At 34.3% G+C, this 7,984-nt stretch overlaps 2 long non-coding RNA genes across 2 annotated transcripts; one reads left to right on the forward strand and one right to left on the reverse strand.

The window, feature by feature from the left end:
* LOC109843399 lies at nucleotides 415–1,416 on the forward strand. Its single transcript, XR_002247668.1, has 2 exons — nucleotides 415–602; nucleotides 1,079–1,416. It is a non-coding gene; the product is annotated as an uncharacterized LOC109843399 (long non-coding RNA).
* Nucleotides 2,093–4,155, reverse strand: LOC109843407. The gene is made up of 2 exons (XR_002247670.1): nucleotides 3,833–4,155; nucleotides 2,093–2,372 (listed from the first exon to the last, which is right to left on the reverse strand). It is a non-coding gene; the product is annotated as an uncharacterized LOC109843407 (long non-coding RNA).

The raw sequence follows: 7,984 nt of genomic DNA on the forward strand, positions 1-7,984 counted from the left end.
CACGACACATAAGGAAACTGCTTGTATACATCAATCAACAATGTATACAAGGGCCTTTTACCTTCTTTTGCTTGAATATAAAGACTTTCACTTCCTTTTACCTTTTATATATATATATATATATATATATATAGAGAGAGAGAGAGTTCTTTTTTCTTTTATATATATATATATATATATATATATAGAGAGAGAGAGAGAGAGAGAAAACGGGAGGTGAGCTGCCAGCGTAGAAAATTTCCTTCGCTGACGCCATGTGTCAAGCTCTTTTTCGTTGGACACACATTTATAGAATTAACAGATTTTAGAAAGATTAAATTTGTAAAAAATAAAGGGCCTTGAGGTAAAAATCACAAATCTCATACGCTTAACAGTTGGCTTTCCTAATTATTCCAAAAGCGAATAATTCCCAAAATCCCACTCCTTCATCATTCGTCATCCCCCTCCTTCCCCAAGCGCCGGCGGCGAATAATTCCCACCACATCCCAAAACTCCCCAGAAAAATTCATATATATCTCTCCCCCTCCAAGAGCCTTCCTCCTCCGTTGGCCAACTCCGCCGACCAACTCCGCGAGGCAACGCTGCAAGTGGTGATCTCTATAGTAATAATTATCTTTCTTTTTTTGCTTATTATTTAACATCTTTTTTAAGCGCCTTTTGTCTTGATTAGACCATGAAGTCAAATAACTTTGAAAAGTTTGCGCTTTGCTTACATTAGAATCTGAATATTCTTGAGGTTGCTTGGCAACGTTTGCAGGGGTGGGTGGGTCAAACATGGCCTACTCAATTTATGTGTTTAACTCGGAGGATTAAGATGTTCAGATTTTCTTTATCTTTCTTTTTCCTAATTTGAGAGAGAAGGTGGAATGTTACATCAGTAAGTCTATATCAATCGATGCTTCTCCGTTCCTTGTTCCTATGGAGTGTCATAGTTCAGCAAATTTAAAACCCAGTTGGACCGTATACCCTTCACCTTGGCTTTATCTAGATTTGCTGGTTGTGAATATGGAATTATTAATGCAAATAGCAAGAGCGTTTGTATTATCAAGTATATAATTTTGTTTGATTTGATATCCAGGGTCTAGCTGATTCTGTTGGTTTGCCATGTCGAATAGCCCAAGGATGCAAGTACTACACATTGCCGATCTTCAGGAGACGCTGCCACCAATCTTTAGGAAACCTTCGCCGATTCTTAAGCGAAGAACGGACACCCTCATCATCCCAAATCACCGATCTTCAGGAAACCATGTGATCTGTCATGAATGGTGGGATCTCGTTAGGATTCCCGAGTTCTTGGTGTTCAGGGCAATGGTGGTGTTTGTTTTCTCAACGTTGTATGTTATTTGGTGTTTGGTTTTTCTTATGCGACTATGTTGGTTAAGACTCAAGGTTTAATTAGACCTGATTTGGAATTTAGTTGTTAGTTAATGTTTGATTTCAATTGTTTGTTTGATTATTGGGAAATTATTACTAATATAAAACTGAATTGTACTTGTTCCCATATTTCAAGCATGATTAGATGCTAACCAAAAGAAGATTATGATAGAGAAAGTAAACTCTATACTTGTACTTCTGTGGACCTTTTTATACTGTGGATGATTGCTGGTTTTTCATATATTTGCTGGTTTTTGTGGATGATTTGATGATGTGTGTCAATATAACTATCTTGGCTATGGATGATTGTTACATGTGGTGTATGTGAATATTTACAGGTTTAATTTGACTTTAGATCTCTGATGCCAATTTGGTGGTGGATTTTTTGGATTTCTTGCAATCTGTGTAGGGTTTGTGCCTGAGTGGATTATGTGTATTGAGTAATATCCAGGCCTTCACTTTGGCTCCTCATCTTGTGACACTTTCTTCTATACTAGTGACCGCAAAAATTGCAGGTGGGTTGATTCTAGTTTTCTATTTATCAGATTTCAGTATGTTTGTTGTGAAAAGATCTTAACAGTGACGTCTGATATGAAGAAAAAAGATACACACTCATGCTAGTTGGTGCTTGAGCTCTCTAATGAACTTAAATCAAAAGATGTTATTGTTGATGCATGACTGGCTATACAATTTTAGTTCATACAACATGAGAGAACCATTCACTCTCCAGCAGTCTTAGCCATACAATCTTAGTTCATACAAAATACTTTAAATGAAACCATACAATCTTAGTTCAAACAACATGAGAATGCGAAAACCATACACTCTCCAGCAGTCTACAAATCTAAACAGTCACACCATCAAAATCCAAGTCTTACATCAGAACATAATAAGTTGACATTGTTTGAAGACACAAAACTTGCTATTCCTAACAAAGCTAACTCAACAAGATTCAAGGATCATGAATTGAGAAGCTACTCCCTCGTAATTCGCAGACACTGCACCAAAAAAGAAGGGGATTAGAGTGCATTCTTCTAATTAATTTAATACAAGTGAATCCAAAAAAATGTAATTAAAATCTAATAACTAAAACATTGCAACAGGAAACAAACAGAACAACCATTGTTGACACAATGTTTGAGTTATGGTGAGATAATAAATATCAGTAAACTCAAAGAACACTACACAGTATTAAATTAGGGGAGTATATACATTAAAAAGGTTATAATGAAGGTCAAGCAAATATCAATGATTAGCTTCTGAAATTACTACAAACCTTTATGAATTGAGATGATATTCTGGGAAGATGCAACTATGGAAAAAAAATGTGAAAACAAAATGTTTGCGGTAAAAGTTGCTGTTTTCATTGCTATCGAATCTATTACAACTTTAGTCGTTACAATAAACTCAAATAAAAATAAGTTTTAGAAATAAGTATTTTTGTGATCTGGATATTTCATCCAAAAAATCATGCATGTTTGTGCATGAAAAGTTACGAAGTCACAAATTCATAGTCATGCACAAATGTAACAAATCTAACTTTTATTTTCCACACGAGCAAACATATGAAATTTATGGTTTCTTTACATTAACCTGTTACTTACAGCAATATGTATACTTCCTTATTATCACATAAGTCACGAAACCTTCACGGTGTTTTTTTATTGCAGCAGCTTTAATTTTTTAAATTCATTTTATTACACTCTCTGGTAACATTTTTATAGGTCATCAGACTCCCATCAGATCAAGTTTCAATCAGATTGTTACCTAATGGAGAAATTGACCACATTATTCTTTGTGACATAAATATATAGTTTTCTGGGACGATTGAAATTGGGTTGACAATTTACCATGCAAATTTTCATTCTTTTGCCTAAACCCGATGTTTCAAGTATCTTGTTTGTAGAACCTGAAGTGTAAAATTAAAATAAAATTAAAATTTAGATTATCGTTCTTTGAACTGGTGTAGATACGAGTTGCAGCAAATAGTGGTGTCATAAAGGACATTACAGAACCCGTTGATTATGGTGGTTTTCCAGCAGTAATGATTCAAATTTTCTCTTTCAGGTTATTATACATCACGTATGAAATGTTTATTTTTCTCATATTGTTTCTACCTTGCAGGTTCCAATCCATGAATGGCACAGGCAGTCTGCTAAGCTCCGCTATTTTTTCAAGCAATAGTCCAACTTGTAAAGATTTGTGGTTTTTCTAGATGAATGTGAAATTGAATGCATTCTATTGTAAAAGCGACCTATAAAAAGGTTCATGAGAATTTTGGATTTGATTTGAATTGTAATTTTTCTTGTATCCAGAGAAATCTTTCTTGTGGTAAAGACAGTGTTGGGGGTAAAAGAAATACATCAGGCTAGGGCTCAAGATTCAAATCTTTAATCAAAGGATCAAAAGGGACAAATTAATTGAGAGACCCATCGTTAGAGAGAGATCGCGATTTTACCTGCGTTAGCTTCGTCGGAGTTGGCTCGCGGAGTTGGTCGATGGTGTTGCAAATCAGCGGAGTTCGCTCGTGGATCGAGAGAGGGATCGAGAGAGATCGAGAGCGAGATAGCTGGAGAGGGAGAGAGAGCTCGAGATCACCCCTTGCAGCATTGTCTCGCGGAGTTGATCGTCGGAGTTGGCCGACGGAGGAGGAAGGCTCTTGGAGGGGGGGAGAGATATATATGAATTTTTCTGGGGAGTTTTGGGATGTGATGGGAATTATTCGTCGGCGGCACTTGGGGAAGGAGGGGGATGACGAAGGATGAAGGAGTGGGATTTTGGGAATTATTCGCTTTTGGAATAATTAGGAAAGCCAATTGTTATAAGGGGGTGTTTGTTTTGATTTTTTTTTTGGGATTTCAAAATGGGATTTGAAATCCATAAATGATGTGGCTTTTAGGATTTGAAATCCATAAAGGGGGTTGTGTTTGCTTCAACAATATTTTGGGATTTGGAATGCTAAAACTTGTAATATTTTGTTTGTTTCATCAATATTTTGGGATTTGGAATACTATAAATTATATATTATAATATTATATAAAATTTTAATAACATATATTATATAATATATAATATATATATATATAATATTATAGATATATTATATATTTTATATATAATATATAATATATATTGTAATTACTTTTTTAACCACTTAGGGGGTGTATGGTTCAATTTCTACAAATTATAGAAAATATTTTCCACCCAAAATATGATTTACTTGTATTTCTTTAAAAAAATTATAGGAAAAGTTTTAAGAAGTCAAAAAGTACCAATTTTCTTATTTTTTTTGTACTTTGTCAACTTTATAAAAAAATGTCAATGGAGTGTCAGATTTCTGGGTGACTTACGCATATTTTGAGAGTAAATTGATTTCTGTAAAGTTTGGTACTTTTCTATACTTTACTGAAAATTTTCTATAAATTTTTTTTGAACTAAACACTATTTAAGAAAATTTATAGAAAATTTTTAATTATATAATGTCATTGTTAGTCATTTTGAGAAAACTTTTCTATAAAACTGTTGAACCAAACACGCCCTTATAGCTAGTGTAAACTTAAGTGGATTGACGGCCCGATACATCGAACTTTTTAGCCGTTAGATTCACCTAATTGATCAAGATTTTAATCTAATGAATAAATTTATATTTATTAAAGTCATTTTGAGAAAACTTTTCTATAAAACTGTTGAACCAAACACGCCCTTATAGCTAGTGTAAACTTAAGTGGATTGACGGCCCGATACATCGAACTTTTTAGCCGTTAGATTCACCTAATTGATCAAGATTTTAATCTAATGAATAAATTTATATTTATTAAATAATTATATGTAAACATGTATATATATATATACATATACATTCATACACTGTGTCATTAACTCGATTAACTAATTATTATTCTATTATCCAACACTCTGTGTGAATGAGGTCTTGGTAGATTCTAATTAAATTTATTGCTTAATTTTACTCAATTAGAGCTATACAATCTTTTTGCCATTAATTCGGACAAAGTTCTTATTGGCATAGATGAGGTGGTTTTGTTTAATAATCACCTTCACTTTGACCTGTCAATGCTGTCACCTTAACGTTAATAATGCATTGAAGAGGGACCAAAAATAGTCGCCCTTCATCACATTTGATTACTAGATAGTGAGGACTTAACTCTTTAATATCCATGCAGCTCTACCTCGCACTGACGAAAAGCAATATCAGTTTTTAGCAAAGTTTTGTTCTATCTTTAATCATGACAAAGCTAATAAAAATTAGTAATGCAAGCATGACAAATGTCAGAACGGTTATGATCTGGATAACAGTAATTTATATAAGTGTCATGTCAGCAACATATAAACGAAGTCCATTGAGTGATACACTTGCTAGAATTGTTCTAAATAATATGAAATATTTTTTACTGATTCCTTTAATGACTGAACTCATTAAGTACATGCAACATGGGGAGGCTTTTCGCCAATCTTTAGTACAAAAATTAAGTTTATGCAACTTGAGCATTCATCCAAAAAAAAAAAAGAAAAAAAGAATTGTAACAGTCTTAGGTGGACGACTTTAGTCAATAGCAACCCTATCAGAACCATCACTAAAGGAGTGAAGTAATTTATTTCATAGATAGGACAACTCAAATTCCAAAAGTAACACGCTAACCACCCGTAAATGGTTCACATCACCCTATTTTTATGGTGTATACTCTCATAGAATTTTCACTCAATTTTGATCGTGAGAGCTGATACATGATCCGGATAAAGGTCTATACTTATAAACTGAAAGAATAAAAATTAATGGGCCCACCAAAAGCACTACTTTTATTAGAGGCCCACTGAACAAGTAACCACACAAATTAAACCAATTTGCACTTTTGAGAAAATTGTGTCTAGGCCCCAAAAAACTAAAGGGGATGTGACCTAGCCCCTCAATGTTTTTCCTTTACTCTTTAACTTCAAAAACCCAAAAAATATGTTCAGCCCCCTTTTCACACTCTCCCATGTATTCAGCCCAAACAATTCCGAAAATACCCTTCCCTTTTCTTCCTCTTCTTCTCCTCCTCCTCTGTGGCTTTCTCCTCCTCTCAATCTCTTCCCCCTCCTCTGTGGATTCATATTCTCTGCAGCCACCAACGCAGACGCCGATCTACTCTTCCTCACCTCCTCGAGCACGAAGAACTCCCGACAATCACCGGCGCCGTCTCGTTCCGATCGGATATCAAGTGGAGGTCCGATCCAACGACATCGGATCTCAAGTGGAGGTCTGATCCAATGACATCAAATAATTAACATCTCGTTCTGGTCAATAAAGAACTACCCTATGTTATTTCTGTTGCCTTGTCTTATCATGTTTCTGTGGTTCTCGTCTTCTTGTTACAAATCATGAACGACTTCTATTCATTTGACGTGATTATTCCTACTAATATTTATGGCTTTGCTAAAGTTTGCCTATTGATCAATGAATATTTTGTAATAAATAATAAATGTGTTGTATTATAAAAAAATAATATTTATTAACATTTGATTTGAGATCAATCCAATGTATATATGTGAATATAGAAGTGATATCATGCACACGTGCACGGGCTGGAATCTGGGAAAAACATATATATATATATACTGTAAAACCCAAAAAAATTGAATATTTTGTAATAAATAATAAATGTGTTGTATTATAAAAAAATAATATTTATTAACATTTGATTTGAGATCAATCCAATGTATATATGTGAATATAGAAGTGATATCATGCACACGTGCACGGGCTGGAATCTGGGAAAAACGACTAGTTAAAAGTATATACATTTTACTTACTAAATCATTTGGAATATGGAAAAACTTAAAACCAAAGTTGTAGGCCTCTTCAAGATCTTTCTATCAAATCTTATATCACCTCATTTTAAGGTCAGACGTGAAAGTTATGGCTAAAATACAGATGGTTGTTTTCCTAGTCAGACTAGGTTTCCTAGTTCGGATCAAACAGATTTGTTTCGGGTTTGCCTCTATAAATTCCTATGTTTTTCACAAAAATTCATCTCTTTTATCATATCTATGAACCTTATTAGCCACCCTCTCACTACAAGAAATTACATCTTTAACGAAGGGATTTCCCTTCGTTAAAGAGCTGAAAACCTTCGTTATTGTATGCTAACGACGGGGAAAAAATCCCTTCGTCACCAGTTGTTGAAGCCCTCTTCGCTAAAGGGTCACGAAGGGATATACTACCCGTCGTTATAGAGTCTATAACGACGGAACATATTACCATCGTTAATATTTACGACGGTAATTATCACCGTCGTTACCATCAGTGACGGGATATTTTCCCGTCATTACCATCAGTGACGGGATATTTTCCCGTCATTATCATTAGTTACGGGGATATTTTCCCGTCGTTGAAGACTAATTAATGACGGTTGGATACCGTCGTAAAAGTCCTCATAATGGGTAATTAGTAACCCATCAACAACGGTGCTTTCCCTTCGTTGATGAACAAAATACGGTTTATAAAACCATCATTGTAGACTACAAATTTCTAATATACATTAATAATATTTTTTCTATTCATAGGCAACTATCATATTATTCTCAACCCGACACTAAGATTCACAACACAAAT

Source organism: Asparagus officinalis, chromosome 1 (assembly GCF_001876935.1).
Source record: "Asparagus officinalis chromosome 1, Aspof.V1, whole genome shotgun sequence".
NCBI classification, from domain to species: domain Eukaryota; kingdom Viridiplantae; phylum Streptophyta; class Magnoliopsida; order Asparagales; family Asparagaceae; genus Asparagus; species Asparagus officinalis.